The sequence below is a fragment of the Haliotis cracherodii genome, unplaced genomic scaffold, assembly GCF_022045235.1.
Source record: "Haliotis cracherodii isolate W230 unplaced genomic scaffold, xgHalCrac1.p SCAF_6, whole genome shotgun sequence".
Lineage (NCBI taxonomy): Eukaryota > Metazoa > Mollusca > Gastropoda > Lepetellida > Haliotidae > Haliotis > Haliotis cracherodii.
Window position 1 is genome coordinate 21778787 of NW_027266319.1, and position 25925 is coordinate 21804711.

The 25925-nt window shown below is 40.3% G+C and overlaps 1 long non-coding RNA gene across 1 annotated transcript in view; it reads right to left on the reverse strand.

Annotated features, from left to right (window-relative positions):
* Positions 1–313: 313 nt before the first annotated feature.
* Positions 314–25925, reverse strand: part of LOC139444993 (uncharacterized) — a 55741-nt gene continuing 30129 nt past the window's right edge. The window contains exons 2-3 of the long non-coding RNA XR_011651855.1: positions 7252–7331; positions 314–3702 (exon numbers count right to left, since the gene is read on the reverse strand). This is a non-coding gene — a long non-coding RNA (uncharacterized lncRNA). The remainder of the gene's footprint in view (positions 3703–7251; positions 7332–25925) is intronic.

Sequence of the window (25925 nt, forward strand, 5' to 3'; positions counted from 1 at the left end):
CATATAGCTGGAATAATGCCGATTGGGACGTTTGGTTTTAACCCGCTTTCAGAATTATTCCGTGAATCTCACGGCGGGACAAGAAATGGTTTTCACACATTGTACCCATCGAACTGGGGTCTTCGGCGTGACGAGCGAACGCTTAAACCACCCACCGTGCAGACAGACAAAGCACCAGACCGAGGAGGATAGTCTGCTCTTTAAGATGCAACAACTTGTTATTCTTATAACATAAAACAATGCTTATTTGCATCCACGCATGTGGCTACTTTCTTGTCACTGTGAACAACGAACAAAGACACATCGTCCCCAAACCATTATTTATTGGCCTTTTGAATGGTAGTCGGAGATACATGAACTGTCGAAGAAAGACATGTTTAACATGTGTAGTTATACTATAATTTATGAATAAAATATTATGTATGATAAAATGTCACATGAAAGGAACAATAACTATTATTATGAATAATTAAGTCAGTAATTAGTGGACAGTCAAGTAAGATTAATCTCATGACAGGTTTAGAAACGCTGTAGTACATGTAGCTTCATGGTAGCGCACTTTTAAAGAAATGCGCACATTGTCTTGATACCTTTTTGATTTGTCACGGCGAGTGCTCTGTTTTGAGTGTGACTGACAACACAATGCATAAGCGTAGCCATGGGATACGAGAATTGCACGTTAAGCAAATAATGATCCACTTAACATGACAATGCCTACACGTTGCAGCAACCGGCGTGAACATAATACACATCAGAAATATATTTGAATCTCAATCTGAGTATGACTGGAAAAAACCCTCCGGTATTCAGAGAGTGAATGGGTGAGTGTACCGTAAATTATTTCCAAAACGTTACCTAATTGTCCATCTCCTGAACGAATTCGAACACATTGAAATCGCGGTAGCTGTATAGTCAGAATCCCATTAATCCGAACGCTTACACAATGAAACAAAGGACATGTATCCCTTCCCATGATACGCTAATCCGGAAAGTGGTTAATCCGTGCGATATAAATGGTTTCGGCAGTGTCCGCAATACGAGGTTTTACTTCTTACGAAATCTGAGGGTAACTTGTAATTCGTTAAGCAATGTAAGAAAAGTACATAAAGTGAGTGAGTATGGTTTTACGCCGCATTTAGCACTATTCCCGCAATATCACGGCGGAGAACACCAGACATGGCCTTCACACATTGTACCCATGAGTGGAATCGAACCTGGGTCATCGTCGTGACGAGCGAACGCTTTAACCACTAGCCTATCCCACCGCCCATAAGTACATAACGACAGCTTGCCATACATGACAGGCTGGTTTGATGTTTGTAGAACTGTACTTCGAAGTAAAATGCATGTATCGTGGATTAATACATGCCTCTGACGTAATTAATTGTGTGAAGATTCATATACACTTACGCTGTACTCGCTCTGACACATTTCAGTCGATATTCCGTTAAGGAATATAATATTGTTTAAACTGCAATTAATGTATGTAAGTTTGATTATTTTCACAAACAATCATGTCTGAAATCAATTCCTGTTAAAACGACCGACAAAGAAACTGAACATCCATTGCAAGTGTTGAGCACAATATTGTATACCCATCCAAAGGTTCACCCTGGATCTTTTACGTGACATTAAAAATAAACATGCTTGTCAAATATGTCTCTAGTAATAAATAACATCACATTGTTTCATATGACGAAGAGTGTGTTAATACGTTCATGGTTACTGTTCAATTCTGCGACAAAACAAACACTCGGGAAACGAAACAAAAAAGTACATCGATCCACTTTCGCAATTATAAGGTACCGGTAGATATTACCGGTATCACAGCATGAGTAAGACAGGCGCAATTATGTCAATAATGCCGCTATTCCTTGTCGCCATTTGGGTCGGACATCTTAAGGGCCAGTCTTATCAAAGGCTACAAAAAAAATTATACACTTTCAAAGTCTTATTTTATAAAGGGTTGGAATTTATTACTAGGCAACCGAAGGGAAATAGTATTTTTGTCTCCTATGCAATTCCTTGTATGAGGGAGGTACTTTTTTTCAATTACATTTGACTAAATACTAAGTCCTCCATATTTTGTAACGTGAACTGCAGATAAAGAAAATTAAACATTATATATTGACATACCGAGTCTCGATATTTAGAATAATTTGGGATAATCAGTTATTGGTATCAAACCGACTGGTACACAAACACAAAACGCTGGATAAATAGAAGTCATATATTACGTATCACAGGCTGACCAAGAATTATAATCGTACCGAATTTAGGTTTCGTATCGAATCAGTAGATCCTTGCACATCTCTCAGCGGTCGTAAACCCATTGGCCCATCATTTTTGTGAAACACAAATGTATCCAGAAGCAACCAACTCCGAACATGTCGGGGGTTGTGTCCTATGGGCACGGATAACAATGAGTGACGTCATATCAAATTATTCGCGACAATGCACTGATGAGACGTGACGTCATTAAGGACGGCTACACAAACGATCAACACAATGTAACCCTCATGCAAATATTGTATTTATCGCTGGGAAGCATTGACATTATTTCTCCCGTTGTCTGTCTCCTCATTGAATGATGCTGAAAGTCCCAGAAAAGCTTGTGTTTAAATATCGACTATAATAAAAGTCAGCACCAACCCACGAGCAATAGGAATTAACTTACATGTTTATGGGAATGGCAATTTCTAGATAAAGCGGAACGCTTTTAAATACAACTTACTTGAGATTCATTGAATACTGAAAGTTCAACAGCGCTGATAACCAATCGTAAATGATTTGAACGCAGATTCGTGACATTTAAGACTCTATTTTCGCTGATGATTAAAGTATCAGGTTTTCCAATGATGACAGTGTCTACGACATTGTTCTTTGCAATAAGACATACTGAACACATTGCCTACGTAGTAGAATAAAACAACATCTAAGCTCTCTGTCAGAATTCCCTAACAATTGCCTGCAGAAACTAGTTTTGGAAGATGTTTTAACAACGAAGCTATTCTTGCAGTTGAAATACACTATCAGGATTTCCAAGAAATGAGTGATTAAGAAATCAAACCTACCAGACTTGCATGAATAATACAACTTTGCAAACCCATGATTGGGCATAGTTAATACATATGCTTAAACATATAATTATGAAATATATAGTGTCAGATTCGTAGGTTAACCAGTACCATAGACATTCAAATTTTCGAAAAGTTCTTTGTGAACATGATACTTCAATAACTCGTTCCAAACTGATTAGTTTTCGGGGATGCTTCCTCTATTTCCCCAATCCTAATTGCAGCATCATGGGATCCACTTGTGACCGCGCGCCGAGGTAGATACCTGACAAACGACCATTAGCCATGCGCAGACCGTAGTTCCGGTTCCGAAGTGACCTCCGTACAGGCGCTAGGGGTAAGCCAAATCTATAGGCAGACCTTTCATTTGGATTTGGTCTGTAGTTCTTCCTGAGAATTTCACGTGAATGGTGTAGATTGCTTCTAATTAGAGTAAGGAGATCCAGACGTTTTCCGATTTTATTGTGAAAACGAAAGAAATCAAGAGTCCTTTTTCCTATTCCAACATGGCGGAACTTTTGATCCGGAAGCATTGTTATCCACTGTCGCTTTAATTCTGATGGCAGTGGAAAATTCCTTGAATTTACAGAATCTTCGTTCAATCCCTCTCTGTCATCAGTAACACCTATAACAGACAATCATAAAGTAATGAACAAACGTTCGGGGCCGTATTCGTTTAATGTTACAATATAAAGAACGAAACCTCGTTAATACCAACGACGTTTTGAACGTCTATGTATTCGTAAAACGAAGTTATTCAGTACCTAAGTTCCATTAATCCGGACGATTTCAAAGGGAAGATCAACGGTAAGATCCAGGTAAATGAGATGTTAGTTTTACAAAATAAAAAGGGGGCACGGGTGGCCCAGTGGTCTAAGGCGCCGCGATTCGCTGTGCAGTGTTGCGTCCCATGAGCACTCCAGAAACCTATGGTTGTGTGTTCGAATCCCGGTTCGCCCCGATTATGTTTCTAGGTTTCTCAGCACCATACCCGTGCTCGTGGGTTTCATCGAAGTGGTAAACGTCTGATACCTGCATCCTCCCACATTAAGCTGACATAATTGACCGTGATATAATTGAAATACTGTTAAAAGCGGCGTTAAACACAACTCCCTCACTCACTACAAAATAAAAATAGTTCCCCTTCTCTCCACCCCGAGTATTAAATGGTCTGTCCCTCGCTGAAAAAAAAGACGCAACCGAAAGCAAGGTAAAAGTAACACCCAGGATTTCAAATTAAATGATATTTGAATACTGGGATTATGATAAATGATTGTGGGATATTCTTTATCATTTAACTAAAGCACAAATCCAAGACTTAAGCCTATGACGTAAAATCATGTATGTCAAACCCCAATGACATACGTTTCCGAATTTGGAAACCGGAAACGGCACTTTTCCACTGGCCATGTTTATACAAATACTGGAAGAACAAGGATTTCTTTGATCATGTAGACCGCCTCTGTGGTCTAGTGGTAGGGCGTCCGCCAGGAGAGCGGAAGGTCTGGGATCCAATGCCCGCCCGCATCATACCAAAAGACGTTAAAAGATGGTACTTGTTGTTACCCTGTCTAGCGCTCGGCATTAAGGGCTAAGACAAGGACTGGTCGGCTCGGAGTCAGTATACTGTGTCTGAGTGTCATGTTAAACTGCATCATGGCATGTATCTCCGTGGGCTAGCACTATAAAACCGGCTTCTGTCCGGACTAGTACAAGTAGCCGCTACAAGTAGCTGCACGTCGCTGTATAAGTGCAATAATCTTGGACGCTACGTTAAATTTCACCTCACCTTTTTCATCATGTTGATGTTGGAGATAACATTTAATAGATACGAGCGGGTGATACATTGTTAATAGCGTCACCAAATCGCTATTAAAGGTTATCAGATGGTTACAGACTGATAGTACCGATTTTGAAATTGAATATCACAGACACAGCCTGTAGGTAACATGCTACGAATGATGGCGAACTGTTTTACATCGGCACCGGTTGTTTATCGGAGAAAGTAATACCGTCCACTCTCGTGAAAAAAGTGTAACGCAGCAAGGCTATAAACATCAACTATTCTGAGATCAAATAAAATATCAAAAATACTTTCAAAAAGCAAACGCATTAAATACCGTGACAAGCTGGAAACAGCCCAACTTGATTTGTTCTTGAAACTCCCATATCGTATTATAGCGGCCCACTCACAGTTGATGCTTGCGTAATGTTCATATCGCCAGGAGGCAACAATCTCCAATCTCCAATTACTCATATTTTCCGTGGCGTCAACATTATGTTTGCTGGTTATGTAACTGTCTAACACATAACGATTAACACTGTTATACACCCATGTCCAGTTCCAGTCAAACGACATCTGATTTTCATGGAAAGTGACAGTGACACCGACTAATATGTCATATTGTGCCCTATCCGCCCGCGTGACGTTTCGCAAGTGAGAGCACATCTTGTTCCACATGACTTAAGTTGTGACAGTACTCCACAAATATAATCAAATACAACTGAATGAATCGTTAATGTTGTAATTACCGTTCTACAGTTTCAAATATGCTACAACACATCCATCAATCATTTTGTGTCGGATAGTTCCAGGAGATTATTTCTCGGCGAATGGATTTTCCTCAGGAAGTTAAAAGGGTTATTTGTTTTGCTTCACATGACCATGGAATAAATGTATCTCTACGCTTAATGCAGAGTAATATTTCCACTATTTCGATGTATTTATTTCTAAATGGGGAACCCTCAAAAATCGTGTTTTTTATTATCGGAAAGATTAACAACAGCGTTTTGTTAATCGGAAATAAACTGATAAATGGAGACTCATATTAAAAACACACTCGTGATGAATTATGTTTTACATGTGTTCTAGTATACTGAATCTAGCATACTGTACAAAGGCGACTAACGGGATCGGATGGTCAGGCTCGCTGACTTGGTTGATGCATGTCATCGATCCCGATTGCGTGGATCGATGCTCATGATATTAATCACTGGATTGTCTGGTCGAGACTCGATTATTTTCCAAACCGCCGTCATATAGCTGGAATATTGCTGAGTGCGGCGTTAAACAACCAACCAACCAAGTATACCGTACGTAGCATGGACATCAGGACTCCTTATCGTATCGGGAAAGCGTGCTTGCATTTGTTCATGGCACATTCATGTGTGCAAATAATATTTATCTTTTGCAATTACGAGGGTTCTAAGTATTGGGGTACTTGAATCAACAATAATGATTAACATTATATGGCTGACCATACTATTCTATGTATTAGGAATAAACATTGTATTAAGATAACCTTGGTAATCTACATGGAAATATAGCGTGTTTATTCCTTATTCGGGATATTTACCACACCAAAACTCACAAGCGTGATAACCTCTTTCTTATATAATGTAATTCTTAAATTGTATCGTCCAAACAGGTCTCTCACAGATGGTCACTACCAGTTTTCCTGGAATTATCGTATTAACATATTATGTCGTCACAAGCTCAGTGATTGGTCAGTCGGACATGTACAACAGGTAATGTAGTTCCAACTGAAACTTGTTTTTAGTCAGCGGCTTAACTACCATACAGGCAAAACATCAATTCATAACATAATTTATCAAGGGAATATGTCTACGCACGAAAATACATTTGTCAGTGATATTCTTATCGCGGTAATCCGTCCCAGTAATTGCTCTCTATGACAGGAACATTACTCTAGTCTATGGTACGTCACTTTTGTTTAGAATCAGCCCTGTCGTATTACGATGTCATAACGTCACGAAATACAACCAGATGTCCAACACACCGACCAAATGAAAGAAAGTATAGTTTTTCGGCCAAATCTAGCTATTTCTTATTCGAGGAAAGACACCAAGCCACTGGGGTCCACAAGCACACTCAGGTATGAAAACTGATATCCCGACCGTCCTTCAATGTTGCCTACACTTGTAAGAGGCCTCAGCTTCGGAGACACTGATTTCAGACTATAATGTTTATGGTGATTACAATTACTTATCTGGACATATATATATATCTAGACTTCGAGGGACAGCGTCACAGTATATTATGATTCAAATGACAAACAATGGCGTTAGGGTTTTACCGACAAGAGTAGCTAGCAAGATTTAATGACAATGACAACGCTTGTAAATGTCGATTAATTTGTTTGAGTCAACTTACCAAAATCTGATATACCGCAACCAAGTCCACAGAAGGTAACTAAGGCTAACAAAGCGTAAGCGCTCGCATCCATGATTTGTCTGAAACAGAAATGTTTGATATGTCACATCAACTGACAACAGACAACTTTTATCGCTCGCGTCTATATTTGGCCATAAAAGTCTTGAAGTTGTAAAGACCGCCTCCGTGGTCTAGTGGTAAACGGAAGGTCCGGGGTTCCGATTCCCGGCCGTGTCATACCAAAAGTAGTTAAAAGATGGTACTTGTTGTAACCCCCTCTGGCGCTCGGCATTAAAGGGCTAAAACAAGGACTTGTCGGCTCGGAGTCAGTATACTGTGTCTGAGTGGGGTATATATGTTAAACTGCGGCATGGTATCTCATTGAGCTAGCACTATAAATCGGCATAAGTCCGGACTAGTACAAGCAGCAACACAAACACATACACGTGCATGCACGTCGCCTTGTAAGTGCAATAATCTTGTAAAACCCCATTTCACCTCACCTCACCTCACCTCACCTCACCTCACCTTGAAGTTGTAACATAGCAGCCACAAAGATAAGGCAACAATATTCTTTTTTCTATTTTCAAATATACTTAACAACAATTCATGAACAGAAAAGCATGCTTATTGCTTGGCATTTGTGCACTAACGCAATGTATTGATCATGATGACAACCATTCGTCTCTTACGTAACTTGTCGATGCATCGGTGGTGCTTTTAAATAGCATGTGTTTTTGTGTTTTTATACATTCTATCGGGAATACCCTATGAACTGTTCCAAATTACAGTTCCTGTTTATTAATAATAATACTAATAACGATAATAATGTGTAATTATAAAGCCTTAATTCCATTCGCACGGCATATGTGTAAGCGCTACAATAAGATGGGTAATATAACAGTACATGAACATGAAGGACAAACATTCAGCAGCATATTTCAGTCAACAGTATATTCTGACTTGAGGCAGAGGGACAGAGCAGGACTTGCATATCTGAATGCTCTGTGGCCAAAATATTTCAGTTTTTGTACAATACATGCTGTGAGCGTAATGTATATTTCCATATACGTTATTTTTCATTAAATCATATGTTTTTATCATTGACAACAGTTGTATTCTATCGTGAATTGATACCTTTTCATGAAAATGACGAACTCGGATTAGAATGCGAAATTACCATGCACAAACGTATGTGGTGGGTTCATAACGTGAAATAATTAAGGCAGAGCGGGCCAATTTAGAATTGACCAGCGGACCAAACTTGACCATAGAGAAGGGATAGAGCTACAGGAGCTTCATATCTTTGGAAAGTCCTGCGTGAGATGAAATGATCTGATTTATGTCCTTATATGTAACAGAATGTTATTTGTCCCCAAGAAATTTCTTCAGAAATTATGATATCATTTCATGTGGTTGTACGTTTCTCATGCAAGCCCTATTAACTTTAGTTTTAAGATCACATCCTGATGTAAGGAATCACATGAAAGAAGTACATTGTAAATAGCGGGGTCAGCAGTACAACACTTATATATTTGCCAACTCATCATCTTCCAACTAGTTCACTTGCTCTGTACTATAAACAACGCCAACAATTACCCTACTTGCAACTGAAAGGTCTCCTTGTACTGTCGTAATTGAACCGTCCACGTGGGTAGCTCTGATAAAAGAAAGACACTGATTTCATTATAAATGCTTAGTTAAATATCAAATACGATTTTAAAGTTAATAAGGAAGATGAAGTGAACGTCGGTATATTAATAACGATTGGCAAGATTGTAATCACATGTGATTTTGTTGTCCTTTGTGGCAGAAATTGTGTTATTGGCATATGTCATATTTACGAGAATCAGGTTTACATACAACGCAATACAATATACAGAACATATTTTAAAGTGTCTTCTGATAACTTTGCTTCCAATACAAGACGGTTTTACGCCAATCAATATTTGTCAAGACAATTCGGTTTTTTTTGTCATGGTGTTGTGTAATAGTGTATAACGTTGCGTCTAAGATTATGGAACAAAGATAGCGACTTGTGGGTGTGGCTGCTTGTATTAGTCCGGACTAATGCCAATTATATAGTGCAAACCCACTGAGATACCATGCCGCAGTATTATACGGATAAACTCCGCTCAGACACACCATACGCTGTCCGAGCAGACCAGTCCTTCTTTTATCCCCTCATTTACGAGCGCCAGGCAGGGTAACAAGAAGTACCATTTTAAAGTCATTTGGTTTGACGCGGCCAGGGATAGAATCACAGACCTTCCGCTCACGGGACAGACGCTCTCTTCACAACCCCACGAAAGCGGTACTTGTGTTATGTTTATCACGGAATAAACAAACGATAATGATTCAATAAACACGTCCAGTCACTGCGTCAACGGAAATGCCGTTACTACATGACCAATTGGGTATGATAGAGCCCCTTCGACACTGGTCTGATTGCCTAAGACAATAATAATGCAGGACACATAGGATATTGTTGACTGTGGCGTAAAACAGCATTCGGCTCTCTCTTAATACGTATGCGTTTGCATGTTTACTTCCATGGGACTTTATACCTAGCCACTTTATAACGTGTGTTTCGAGTGAATTTAAGAACAATTTTCTTTCATTTCTTTACAAATTTTAAAACAATAAATAGGGAGGGTCGGGTAGCCTAGTGGTTAAAGCGTTCCCTCGTCACGCCGAAGACCCGGGTCCAATTCCCGACATGGGTACATTGTGTGAAGCCCATTTCTGGTGTGATATTGCTGGAATATTGCTAAAAGCGGCGTAAAACCATACTCACTCACTCACTCTCTAAAACAATAAATAATCTGTGATAATCTAGTTATTGTATTGTCCATCGATGATAGTTTTTTTTATAAAGCGCAAAGATACTAGTATGTATTATTTAAGTATAACTTCTCGTCACGATATATCTGAAATATTGCCGATATATCTGAAATATTGCCGACATATCTGAAATATTGCCGATGTGACGTTAAATATTAACTCACTCACTCGTAGTGTCATCCATTGGTGTCCTCATGATCAGTTATTGATCGACACTGAGTGTTTTTAAATGCTTCCGTTCGCTTGGCTTAACTCATGTCCCTACCACGTGGAATATCTCCGTGAAGCTTGGTTAAATTAAGGTCCCCGCGATAGCACATGAGAGGTACTCAAACAAGTATGTAGAATAACAGTTATTATGCTGCAACAAAATGGCCAAAAATATACGTCGAATCTATTTACTAGAAGAACACTCAACATTAAATCCTTGACGTCAACACAATGAACCTTTATGGCTAATCTTTATGAAATAAACATGCAATCCTCCAGTGACTACCACTAAAAATATATATTTGGTTATATAATGATATTGTTTCCAGTGAAAACACCGTAATAGAGAACTGTATGCACATACGTTTCCTGTAATCACGCTGCCAGAGTATGTAGTCTCCGGTACACTTTAAATCATTTCACCTCAGTGATTACTTTTCTGTTTTCAAATAAAATAAGCATTCCCTGAAGCATTGTCTCACGAAGCTGATAATTTAGAGAAAATTTGTTTATTTATGTGTCACATTTTGCAGCAGCTACATTTCGTATTTGAAGTGAGGTGATGTTTAATGCCAATGATTGATTATACATTTATGAATTTTATTATCCTCGTGTGGAAACGTTTGGGTATCTGTTTCTCCAACCTATACTATTCTGAAATGTAATAATTCAACTTAATTTGGTATATCATGTATTCATTTTCGTAAGTTTCTATACCTCAGAATACCAACTGCAATGAAACAAACTTTTCCATATCAAGAACACCGCATTGAACATCAAAACAAAGAAAAAAAGAGGCAAGACATTCTACTTCTCAAATGTTCCAAACACGCTGAAATTAATGTCACATATTTTCAAAGTCAAGGAAAACCTTCAACACCAAATCAATAATACAAATGTTGCCCACATCGTGTGACCTGCGAATGGACACTTTAGAACATACGCATCCCTTTAGAATTAGTCAGTTGAATTACCAACGGTAATAGGAAGGCTCAATGTCTGAGTGTCTCCTCCAGTCCTTTTTCTATCCTACAGTTGCATGCAGCTGAAAACATGTATAATAGGCTCACCCACAAAACATCTTGTGTGCGTCAACTCTTCCCGTCCCTATTGTATCTCACCCTCGGTGCACTGTGGTGTTGTTGAAAGTTAGGAGTGAAAGGCTCGCTCGACGCTCCTAGGAACTTGACACAAATTTGACGTAAATGAAAACCACTACATTTCCCTGTGCATTCATCTGTAATTATTTTCGATTGGGATGCCATGGACCAATACTGTAGTAATATGTGCAGGTTCCTTTGTCACACTGACAGCTGTTGAATCTTTTACAGAGGAGGTGGTGTAACGTTGACGGATGTGTAGGGCACTATGGACTTTGAGAGGATGGTTTAACAAACCTTTAATATTTGGAGAATATGTCCAGATGAGAAGCACATTTTTGCGACTCTCTTGCGAAACATGAAATAGTGGTTAAGATCTCGGTTAGTTTTTTTTAGGTTGGTTGGTTGGTTGGTTGGTTGGTTGGTTGTTTAACGCCGCACTCAGCAATATTCCAGCTGTATGACGGCGGTCTGTAAATAATCGAGTCTGGACCAGACGATCCAGTTATTGATATAATGAGCATCGATCCACGCAATTGGGATCGATGACATGCATCAACCAAGTCAGCGAGCCTGACCACCCGATCCCGTTAGTCGCCTTTTTACAACAAGCATAGTCACCTTTTACGGCAAGCATGGGTTGCTGAAGACCTATGCTAGCCCGGATCTTCACGGGTCTCCCGTTGGTCGCCTTTTACGACAAGCATAGTCACCTTTTACGGCAAATAAGGGTTGCTGAAGACCTATTCTACCCCGGATCTTCACGGGTCCGTATTGGCTCTACTTATCCGTAGATCTTAACTAGGCATATACAAAATGTTATCTCAGTTTCTTACATTTACACTAACTAACAAAATAGAAAGAATGAAAGTTATCTAAAGAGAACAAACATATAAAAATGTGGACAATCAAGTTCACATTTTGTACATTTGCATTGACGAAATGATTTTAAAATGATGTTGTTAGGATCTACTCCTTCATGTTCATACTGCTAACAAGTATTTAATATCCGCTAATCGTGTGTTCGAATCCCTGATATTATGATCCTATGGGTGTCAGAACCATACACGTGCTCGTGGGTTCATCGTATCCCAGTTGTATGGATCGATGCTCATAATGTACATCACTGGATTGTCTGGTCCAGACTCGATTATTTACAACAGACCGCCGTCATATAGCTGGAAAACTGCTGAGTGCGGCGTTAAACAACAAACAAACAACAAATTGGTTGGCGTCACTCTGAGCTTTAAAAATGAATTTATTATAAGGCCAACACTGGACTTTCTTGCCACATTTAACTGGCAAGCCGTCATATAAAACAGAAGCCGTGACGTAAAACACAACTCATTCACAGTATTGTTTGTGCCCCCATTAGGATTCGTGTCTCTCTGCGTCATGGTTACCGTTATATTTCCCGTTTCGGTAATCAGCCTCATAGTTGCCAAATGACCCTCGTATTTCACATGTTGTATACAACGTTTACTACCTGGCACCCACAAATGGAATACACACATTCCAATAAAATATGTATTACATTATTTCTATTAAATCGAAGAAAAGATATATAGCGTTTTGTGACAACTTTATGATAATTAATAATTATGTAAGGCACTAATACATAAACCACACAATAATTATATAACAGGCATATCCAGAAATAAAATATAACTTCTATCAACAGGCGCTTGAGAACCTGTTTGAAATTCAGAATACGTCTCCCCTTTACTTGCTCAACGTGACTGTAAGCAATGACACTATCGTCCACCGCGGAATGGCAACTACCTTGCTTTGTTGCCCATTCCAATCACAGAAACACATTGGTTGCAAGCCATCAGAATCGGATAAGGAGAACAGTCAGTTACCAAATAAATTGGATTTTGTCAGACCCAACGAATCAATTGCTCATCACTGCCAATTCGACCTGTCAATTTTGCACAATAGGAGGATAAACCTATCAGAAAATAGAGTCATTTGAGAGATCAAGTAGGCTTCTGACTTCATAAAAATCCGTGAGAATTTATGGGATTGGTGTAAATGAATTACGAATTGTGATAATGTTGGGTGCCGCTTTGCGTTTCCTGACCAATGGTGAAGCTTACCACCAACGGAACGCCCTGAAACAACATTGGTGAAAATTCAGGGGGATGAAATTTATAAAGAAGAGTTCTCCACTGTACTGAAAGAATTTGTACAAATAATGACGCTGTCCAAAAATGTTCACATGCCTATTATATCACTTAGAAACCTCTTACAATCCCTACGATCCCATCGCCAGTCTCTACTCCAACATCAAACCCCGACAAAGTACCTGCTGATGGGTGGGTCAAGATGAGGTACGTGAATGCCAGACTGATAGGCGAGTGGGAGATTTTTCATGGAACTGAAGTACACAAGGATTGAGTGAGTTTGGTTTTACGCCGCTTTTAGCAATATTCCAGCAATATCACGGCGGGGGACACCAGAAATGGGCTTCACACATTGTACCCATGTCGGGATTCGAACCCAGGTCTTCGGCGTGACGAGCGAACGCCTTAACCACTAGGCTACCCGAAGTACACAAGGAATGGGCCAATACTATCATCACATATTTTACACGACTTTATGCAATGCAAACATAGAATGTTCTCTAGGGCTACATTGTAATTTATACATGTACTCCTCCTGGGTATTTTTTGTTCATTCAGGCATAAAGCCAGTCCACACAGCCATGTTAAGAGAATTACAATGCAAACCGAGTTACAACCACCAAAACATCATTCATAATACAAACTTTGCACAGGAAATCATCTGTAGGGGAAAAGAGTACCGACAGTGATGCATGTATGCAGAAACAGAAAAGAACATGTTGTCTGCAGATATATTACTGCTGAGATTCACTTAAATCTGTAAGGTTGGTTGGTTTGTTGTTTAACGCCACACTCAGCAATATTTCAGCTATGTTACGGCGGTCTGTAAATAATCGAGTCTGGACTAGACAATCCAGTGATTGATATCATGAGCATCGATCCACGCAATTGGGATCGATGACATGCATCAACCAAGTCAGCAAGGCTGACCACCTGATCCCGTTAAGTCGCCTCTTACGACAAGCACAGTCGCCTTTTACGGCAAGCATGGGTTGCTGAAGACCTATTCCACCCCGGATCTTCACAGGTCTCCTGACCTTAAGAGACCTTCACCACATCTATTCACAATAACACCGTTTTCGTTCACGTTGGATAAAAACAATTTCCTCTCAACAGATACAATATTAGTTACAAATCACAAAACAGCAAGGTCAGAAACCTGATTTGCCCAAAACTGTTCTGAAGAGCAGGAAAGAGCAACAAGTGCTATTTGACATTATTGGCTTTGCAACTGCCACACTAGGACGGACGCCGTGGCCAATCCCCGCTAGCGCCGAGCTCAAGGTTTACAAGAACTTTTGCGTTCCTGTGCCCGATCATTAATGACCATTAACACAGAATGTAAGGCCTCAGGTTACATTTACGGTAAATTATGAACATCACATAGTCTTTGATATGTGGTCGTTTTCAGCTGGCATTATCGGCAGGTCATCCAGAGTTACAGACGGCAAGGTCTATCGTAATTTCAACTAGAACTTGGCTAAATAAGATGAATAAATGAGCCACAGGTATCGTTTGGAACATCGGATGAACTGTCGTTGAAGCACATTTCCGACAGAACATTCTGTGGCTGTGTGTACCGATATGTTTCGAGCTTGAAACACTGTATTTCCCCAGCCTTGACATTTTCAGCAGATGTATCCGATTACTTAAACTCAGTGGAATTCGCTTCGCACAGCTGTCTACCTCGCAGTTCTGCTCAGACGGGGAACTAGTTCATAGTGCGAAATTAACGAGCGATTGCGAAAACTTTATACTGTTAAATTAGCCTTTTTCAGTGAGGATAAAGTGTTACTCCATTGCTGAAACTTTTCAACGGCCTTTCATTTTGCCTATGACATAATTTTGTCGTTTAACTTCACTGGAGAAAAAAATACACTAGAATCAATTTACAGCTCCATGACTGACTTGTGGCCATCTTTCTCTCATTTGTTTTATAGAAGTTACTGAAATTGTTTTCTTTGATTCTTCTTCAATTGCATCTGTGGTAATGTATCGAACATTATACACTCTTCAATTTGTGTATGTCCCCTTGAAATAAATATTTAGGCCTCTGTAAACCCCGGGTAAACTAAAATTGATTTCAATCGTGACATAAGCGTCATTATAAATTGAAACGGGTGCAACTACATTGTAACTTTATCAGGTACATATAGACCTATAGATAAAGCGGCGTTACAAAGAAAGCATAAAGTTCTTTTCTATCAAGGGTGTCATCACAATTCATCGTTCGTCATTTTCTGTGAAGATGCGGTTAGAATAGGTCTTCAGCAATCAATGCTTGCCGTAAAAGGCGACTATGCTTGTCGTAAGACGCGACTGACGGGATCGGATGTTCAGGCTCGCTGACTTGGTTGATGCATGTCATCGTATCCCAATTGCATGGATCGACCCTCATAATGTCAATCACTGGATTGTCTGGTCCAGACTCGATTATTTACAGACCACCGTCATAGAGCTGTACTAATGCTGAGAGCGCCGTTAAACAACAAACAATCAAACATCGTAAGCCATAGATAATTGTACAAGGAATTGGAACTTCGAACAGTACGGGCCTCAAGTACTCAATAACACCTGCTATCTGAAAACACATGAATGTTTTTCTCTCAAGTGACCCACACTCTATTCCGACCACCTCAATAGGGATATCACTACAGCTGGGAATAGTATCAATCCACATTGTTGTGGAGGGTGCCAATGAAAGAAAGAGATTGTTTCTCCGTGTAAATCTGTCTTCAATGTACCACGTTATTACCAAAGTGAGCGAGTGAGTTAAAAATTTAACGTCACATCGGCAATATTTCACCCATATCGTGACGAGAACATTAATAATACTTAAATTTAGACGAATAAAAACCTGTCATCGACGGACAGTATAATAACTAGACTATCACAGTTTAGAAGTAAAACTAGTTGAGTACAATTAAAAGAATAACCTATGATTTAACATTACGTTATAAAAACGGACTATAGATCGCCAGTAACCATTGTGCGGCCACCATACTAGGTACCGTGGGGACTTACGATACTTCTGCTACCTACACGGTTCCCCAGCAGGATTTACACCATCGCTTCAACTGCTGGTGATTGTAGTAAATTTTTAGCCACTAATTAAATTAATTTACAAACATTCTACGATTACAAATTACGGTAGGAATAACATTCTAAATGATTTGGTCTTATGATACCCTCTCAGGAGGACAATCATTTTACGCTACTTCAAACCCCTTCGAGGGCACAGCCACAAACAATCTAGGTTAATAATTATACTACCATTTCGTAAAAAAACAACTATGTACATAAAAAAATTACCAATTTATTCTATTTCTTTTAAACAAATCTATGATTAAATGAGAACTTAGATTAAAAAGATCCTTTATGGACGAAACGTTGAAATATTGACCCCTTGTAATGGAAAAATTAATACAGTCACGCAGTACGTGCTTGAGTGTGATTCTCTCATCACAAGGGATACAAAACGGAGGATCCTCACCTTTTAATAGATATACGTGTGTATATCTTGAATGGCCAATACGGCATCGTCTTAACTTGACCTCTTTAAATCTGGACTGACAGCCCAAATAGGTGTAACCACGCAAAGGCTGACTTGGTTGATGCATGTCATCGATCCCAAGTGCATGGATCAATGTTCATGATGTCAATCACTGGATTGTCTGATGCAGACTCGATTATTTACAGACCGCCGTCATATAGCTGGAATATTGCTGAGTGCGGCGCTAAACAACAAACAAACAAAACAAAACAAAGCAAAGCACCTTTGTCAACATGCGTTCATATTCAAATATTGGAATCAATTGGAATATAAATAACTTTGAAAAAATCAAAACCTCAGGTAATATGTAGTTACACTGATTCAGTAGGAATGGTCACTTACCGTACACAGTGCACAAATCTCAACTATACACTCCGAAGCTTATGATATGTTCTTTCGGTGTACTCATCTGCAGTGGATGAGGGGACACCTGAAAGGCTGTTATTTGTAATCTCTCCTCCGCCCACTCACCAATTAGCGACGTCAATAAAGGCATGCAACCTTATAATTATTATAAGAATCAACGTAACATTACTCCGCCCGAACTTGGTCGAAGGGGTAACGATATTCTCGACAAGAAAACGAAACGCCAAAGATAGCAATTATACATTATCAAATATTACTTGATAGCTAATCGACCCGTGAAGATCCGGAGTAGAATAGATCTTCAGCAACCCATGCTTGTCGTAAGAGGCGACTAACGGGATCGGATGGTCAGGCTCGCTGACTTGGTTGATGCATGTCATCGGTCCCAATTGCGTGGATTGATGCTCATGATATTAATCACTGGATTATCAAGTCCAGACTCGATTACTTTCTGATCGCCGTCATGTAGCTGGATTATTGCTGAATGTGGCGTTAAACAACAAACCAACCAACCAATGATAGCTGATCTATGTCTATGTCTTGTTATTTAGTTTTGTTTAATTTGTTTTCTGTAAGTATTTTAATTCAGAAAATATCGACCTTCAATAATAGAATGGAAATTAAATTTATAACTTTACACTTCATGTCTCAATGGAAATGCGGTGTCAATAGTTATATAATGATGTGTTAATCTGTAATTGCATTATTAGTCATGTAAGTCGTTTTTACATTCAATACACTTTGACAAAGTATACACAGTAATTGTCATTAGCAGTATAATGTTGCCTGAAAAAATAAGCTATAATCTGGTCTGATCGTCGCGGACAAGGACAGATCAGCAAAGCTGACTTTCATAAGTGAGTGAGTGAGTTAGGTTTAATGCCGTTTTTCCCAGTACTTCAGTTAAATCACAGCATGGCAGCTTGATGCTGGAAGAAAGTCCGAAATAATGCAGACCTTTGATGAAATCCACAAACACGGGTAGCTGACAAAGCTAGAACCATAATCAGATCCAACCAAGTTTCGAACCCACTATTTGATTGTAAAATATATTTTTGTACTATTTGTTTTAAGTGATATGGACCCATGAAGATCCGGGGTAGAATAGGTCTTCAGGAACCCATGCTTGCCGTAAAAGGCGACTATGCTTGTTGTAAGAGGCGACAAACGGAACCGGGTGGTCAGGCTCGCTGACTTGGTTGAAGCATGTCATCGATCCCAATTGCGTGGAACGATGCTCAGGACATCACTCACTGGATTGTCTGGTCCAGACTCGTTTATTTACAGACCGCCGCCATATAGCTGGAAAATTGCTGAGTGCGGCGTAAAACAACAAACCAAACCAAAAAAAAACAAAATTTAAGTGATATGAATCATTTCTGAAGGAACTTACCATATTTTATACATGGTGGTACAAGGATTGTCTACAGACATACCAGGAAGTAACTATAGATTATTCTGCCATAGGAATATCCCAAAGGTAAACGTCGACCGTTTAGGACCAGTGTTCTGACATTAACTATTGCTTTTCAGATGACGGAGATTCTACTTCCAGCAGTAAAGTCATACGAGCGGGAACATCTATATGCGATCATTTGAAAATGTCATATTACAATGTACGTCACTGGCAGGTAAACATGGTTTGTACATAAGCGGCTAGCATCTATGTAACTACTTCCTCATGCCACATAGGGGGCACGGGTGGCCCAGTCGTCTAAGGCGCCGCGATTCGCTGTGCAGCGTTGCGTCCCTTGGGCACGCCAGAAACCTATGATTGTGGGTTCGAATCCCGGTTCGCCCCGATTATGTTTCTAAGGTTTGTCAGCACCATACCCGTGCTCGTGGGTTTCACCGAAGTGGTAAACGTCTGAGACCTGCATCACTTTGGGCTTTCCTCCCACATTAAGCTGACACGCCGTGATATGACTGGAATACTCTTAAAAACGGCGTTAAACCCAACTCACTCACTCACTCACCTCATGCCACATGGATTGCTATTTGTGTCACGTTCTGTGATATGATATACGACATAACGATTTAATTTTGAATCTATACTGAACCGCAAAAGTAACGTCACCATGGATAAATATATGAGAAACTTTTTTTTGTCCAAACACTGTAAACATACTTTGAGACATATTAAAAAGATATAACTAGGCAAAACTGATCATCAAGGTTGAAATTAAAGTGTCAAATGTTCTTAAAGTGAAACAACACTAGTCTCTGAGAAAATGGCACCACAAGTTGGTAGCTCGTGTGTCTGCCATGTGCACTGATGACTGCCGTGCAACGTCGATACATGGAATGGATGAGGCGGTTGATGAAGGCCATAGGCACTTGAGCCCACACTCTGAGGAACACCTGAAGCAGTTCAGTTGAAGTTGTCGGCTTTGGTCGGACGTCAATCAGCCGTCTTTGATTCTCGTTCCACAGGTGCTCTATGGGATTGAAATCAGGACTGAGGGCAGGCCACTGCATGGTTCTGATGCCATTCTGCTGGAGGAAGACTCTCTTTGCTCTCGTAGTGTGGGCACGGGCGTTATCATGCTGAAACACGTGGTTGCGGCGACGTACCAAATGAGATATGGCGTGTGGTCTCAACACTTGATCAATGTACCGAGCTGCTGTGACCCCATTGCCTCTCCCTGGACCGATGGTCTGGAAGACCACAGGGCCGACCCTTTGTGCAAGACCAATTCCACCCCACACCATGATGCTCGGACCACCCCACGTTCCCCACGGCGTCGACAGTCTCTCTCTCCCTGCCATCTGCTATTGAGATACAGTAACGGCTCTCGTTTGAGAAGAGGACTCTTCTCCACTGCTGGTGGCGCCAATGCTGGTGCTGTGTTGCCCACTGAAAACGGTTCCGTCGATGACGTCATGTCAGAATGGGTTCTCAGTGTGGCCTGTGACAGTGGAGGTGTCTGCTCGCCAATCGTCGACGCACGGTGTCCGCACTAATGTGTCGCTGGTGTGTCCCTATGGTCTGTCGAGCAGTTTCCGCAGCAGTAACAAAGCAATCTTGAAGATGTTGTCGCACAATCTGACGATCCTGACGTTGGGCGGTGACCCTTGGTCTTCCACTACGTGGTTGGTCATCTGTAGTGTTGTTGGTATGGTACCGTAGCTGGAGCCTGTATATGGTCCTAACGTGGACTTGAAATGCATTGGCTATTTGCCGGACGGTTTGTCCAGCTTGCAATCGTCCAAGGGCTTGGTGTCACTGATTTCTTGTCAATCTTGGCATGCGGTAGCAATTCAATAACGAATGAATGTCATCCGATATGGGTGGATTTTTATAGGGCAAGAAATGAGGGAACGCATGTGCATTTCAATTTGCACGGAACTCACTCATTTTTAAGGACAAGGAAATGTTAAATTATAGAAACTTGCCAAAAAATACCCACTTTTCTCATGCAATATTACTTTGGGTGGCGTTTCTTTTGCAGTTAAGTTTATATAAAGGGGTCTATAGTGTTTCCGCCTGCGGTTGGTACTTGGCATCTTGGAAACGTCGTGAATTACTTAATCCTAAGAATTAGACTTCTTTAGGGTTTCCTCAGAGAAGACGAACCCGAGACACAGAAAATAGTTCACGGACGGTAATTGAAAGGCAGTTGTTGCATATCAGGTTGTGTATGTTGGTGGTTGATACAGCTGTAGCATTGGGTGATATTGATTTAAGGTGCAAAAGGTGGCTCAGTTATATGTCAAGACTCATGATGAAAACAAGGCATTCCACATTTTTCGTAAACGAGCCAAGGATGTGGGACATAATCTCAATGTCAATGTTGATTTTGTTGATGGTTCTGCACCAAGCGAAGTGCCATATCAAATCGGCCCAGACTCGGGGAGAGGCTATCTGAACGACCACTGTGTGTCGAGAAGTTAAACATCCCTGCTGAGTCCTTCGCTTGGATGAAGTCGGCTGGCCTGAAAATTGAAACCGAAGGCTTTCTGTTTGCTATTTGCCCAGGACCAGGCACTTCCCACTCGAAACCGTCAAGGTGCGATTTTCAGCGGTTACCCAGCTTTGAAACAAACACGGTATCGTAAGCGACAAGATGGTGTGGCCCGATCATTTTATTACCGTCTTCGCCATGCTTGTGATCTTGACATAGAGGTCCGTCCATGGGACGACCCAGAATATGTTGAGGGCGTCATGGAGAATGATAAATACAAAAACGCAAATTGGAAAAAGCCCGTTTACAGCCTCAGACCTATGCAGGCCAACAAACTTGATCTTGTCCTTTTTGATAAATCCAATGAACCCATTTATATAATTGAATTTCTGTCCCTTTTGACGCTAATGTCATCAACAAGATTTAGGAAAAACATGGCAAATATGCGGACCTCGCTTTCGAAATGTCACGCTTGCATCCCAAGTACAGTAAACTACGGTTATAACGAACTCAAAGGGACCACTAATTTCAGTTCGTAATAACCGTAGTTCGTTATAAGCATATATACATCATATATACAACAAATTGCCTGGACTAAAAATAAGTTCGTTATATCGGTAAGTTCGTTATAAGTGTGTTCGTTATAAACGTAGTTTACTGTACCAAGCTGTCCGACTCCCCATTGTTCTCGGTGCCTTAGGTTTGGTACCTCCCAATCTGTTGACTGACATTGGGAGAGTAACCGGGTTTGTTACCAGGAATACAGCCGTTCTGAAAATCTGGGTAATGCAGAAGGCTGCGGTGTTGGGGAGTCTTCACATTCTCCGACAAGTTCTGGGTGGGTTAGACGAGGCAGTGCTTCCAGGGACGCGTCCCATTCGCTGTCTGGGCAGCGTGTATAGGGGGCAAGGGCCCTGAGCTGATGATGAGCCTAACCAACCTGACTGTGCCGGGATCACCCAAACCCTCTTTGCTGCATTTTTTATTTTAATCTGTAAATAATGATAATAATGATGATGATTCAGCATTCAATTTACTGCCGCCATGTCTGTATATCTTTATTGAAGACTATGTTTATTTCCTAGATGACTTCGTGTGGTATAATATCCGCAATAAAAACAATATAGCAACAGAAGGGGACCAGAGAGATAGCACATTGTCAGCAACATGGAATCTATCGATCCCTGCGCTCAATTCAAAGATCATGGTTGAAGTGGCATGTTCAAGTTTGTTACAACAAACACATAGTTAAAGAGGCGATAGCCACCACCCTCTACGGTCTGATTCCCATTTCCAGGCAAGGTCTAGACAATGTAATGAGTATCTTGTGTGAAACGGAGTCATTGTCTCCACATAATTAGGGTAATCAGTTATTTCGAGATGGATCTAGTATTTCATAAAACGCGAGACAAGCGTTGATTTTAATGAGCTGACTCAAACGACTAAGGACTAGAAACCATTTTGGACCTTGCGTGCTTTGATTGATAAAAAATAAGTCAAGTGTTCTTATGAAGGATGTTGGTAGTTGTGTGATTGGTATCTCTATTTTGTCTACCGCCGCAGTTAGTGACATAGGCCGCGTTGTAATGCCTTGTCGCCGTCGTTATGTTGGTGTGATATTTCATCCCCAGGAAACAGATTTGACCTAGTCCAGGGACACAGGACTGAACTTTCTTACAACGTACAAACTATATATATATATATATATATACAGAGATAGATAGAGAGAGAGAGAGCGAGAAGCAATATATACATAGAGAGAGAAATATATATATATACACACACACACACACACACACACACACACACACATACAAGAGACACTGCTTGACACGAGAGACATTAGGCTTGAGAGGCGACTATGCTTGTCGTAAGAGGCGACGAACAGGATCGGATGGTCAGGCTCGCTGACTTGGTTTATGCACGTCATCCTATCCCAATTGCGTGGATCGATGCTCATGATGTCAGTCACTTGTTTGTCTGGTCCAGACTCGATTATTTACCGACCGCCGTCATATAGCGAGAATATTGCTGAGTGCGGCGTTAAACAACAAACAAACAAACGAACATTAGGCTTGAGCTGGAAGGTATCAAATATAAAACAAGTATGTTGCAATCAGAATGATTATTAAATGTGAAGTGACAATTGACTATTTGCTGAACTAATCTAGGCATAGGAAACAAACATTCTGTCGTCTATTTCGGTGGTCGCTACATCCATTATGAATTTATATCTTTGGTATTTATATAACATCAGGATTAATAATGGTACAGCAGAAGAAATCGGTTGGTTGTCTTGAAGGCAGATGACGTCATCATTTTGTTTGATGATTGTCACACAGTTGATTAATGACACATATCTAATAGTTTCGATTTTATTTGTTTTCAAATCTTAATGAGTATTTTATAATATGGAAATTCGAGTCCAGATAATGATGTTTGTTTGATAATACACGGTAGCTGAATAAATATCCCCAATATAAGAATCTGATCTTTGATGGGACATATAACGCATTCAATTAAACATGCTCGACCGCGAACTTTATTTCCTTCTGTGGAAATATTTTATGATATTACCCTAGTAAGGATATTAACAACTACAAAGATGCAATATCTGTTATTGTTTTCTGGATGCTGAAAGTTTCCATAACAGCTGGAGCGGAAGAGATCTTATTTCGTTGTCTGGGTCACTTCTCAGAAATAACAGCCGTTATCCCAGTTTCCAACCTAGTAGAACATCCTACTATCCCAGAGTAATCAGGCATAACGCCTCCTGCCAATTATAGCCATTAATTACAGATGCATACATCCTTTGCTGTACAAGGAACATGAACATGCTCACGAACATGAGAGAACTACCCAGTGCATGCTGGGGAATTGGAGAACTGGGACAAGAGAAAGGAAAAAAGAAGGTATAAAATCTCAAACACATGGCTTGGAGAAGAAAGGGAATCCAATCATTATAAATTATGAATTTAGTGTTTGTATGCACGAACCTGGCTTTGACAAACTGTGATAGTTTCCGTATTTGAATCGTGTGAACATTGATGAAAAGAAAATAAGCGCCATGTTTAGGGATAACCTTGTCATGAATGTTTGGTTGTTCATATTGGACTACATTAGTTAAGTGATCCTAAGATCAATGCCTAAACGTATTTGTTGGTTGAATTGAAAACAGTAATACGTGGGCATCGAGTTTATTATGAGGTCGTTTTTCACTCCATTGCTAGAGACGATGAAGTAAATGCCAAAGTAGAATAGTACTCCAACCCCGAACTACTATCTCTGTCGTGTGACAGCTGTGGCAAAGTGGAAGTGACAAAGTCAGTTAAGCTTCCACCAAGGAGATCATCAACTAACAATGATGACACCAGGTGTTCGCGAAACGTGTGAACGTGGCCTGCCTCGCCGCTTATAACAGTATTATGACCTCGGGAGGTGACGGACTCTGTAACTGTATCTAACAGCATTACATAATCCCGCAAATGAGTCCAGCTTAATGTGCCCACATTGCGGATAACATGATATTTACAATAAATGGGTCCATTCGGCGATTGTCTCATGGCATGCATGCACTTAGCTTTCATTGACAATAACAGAGATCATACATTGTGTGAAAGGTATGTATTTCGATTTGTATTGTTAAAAAGTACATATATAAATGTACGAATACCAGGTTAACAAAACAATCTAACCTATGTGTTTTGTCACGGACACGCACGATATACCGAAAATGAGCTCCAATCGAGTGATATTCCAGCAATATCACGGCGGAGGAGACCAGTAATGTGCTTCACACATTGTACCCATGTCGGGAATCGAACCCGGGTCTTCGGCGTAACGAGCTAACGCTTTAACCTTTAGGCTACCCGACCGCCCCTTCGAGTGATGATGATGATGATGATGATGGTGATGATGATAAAGAAGAAGAAGTTGATCAGAATGGTTAACGCTCGGAGTACCGGAGGCTACAAGACACTCCTATTTAGTTTATACCTTAGAGGCAGTATAAATGAGAATCAGGAAACAGCGTTACTGTCTAGGCAATAAGCCACCGTCTGGACGTCAAATGTCCAGGCACTAAGCTTCTTCTCCTATCTCGTTCATTAAACAAACGTTGCTTGATACTGCTACAGTCGACACTGGATGTGATATGAAATGAAAGAGTTACCTATCAAGCATAAAATAAACTGTATAGATTTTGAAATGTATCTGAAATATGAAATTGCACCACCCATCTGTATTTGTTTGTCAATGATAACAAAAGGAATATAAAACTCACAGAGCACAAACATCACTACCCGCTTTGAAGGTTAGTGCGTTTTTCATTCCATTCTAAGTATAGTGGTGTAACTTCTCGACAATATAATATTGACATTATAATTGATAAGATGACGCACTGTCAAGTCTGAAACCTTTGTCGGTTTTCTGTTTCCCTGTTTTAGTCAGATCAATGCTTTCACATCAGAAGACGCGGGATGGGGCGTCGGCGTGAAGAATTACTGCAGCTGTCTTCACTAATAATACATAGGAGAACTGTTTCAAATGCCACACCATAAGCCAATTGTTG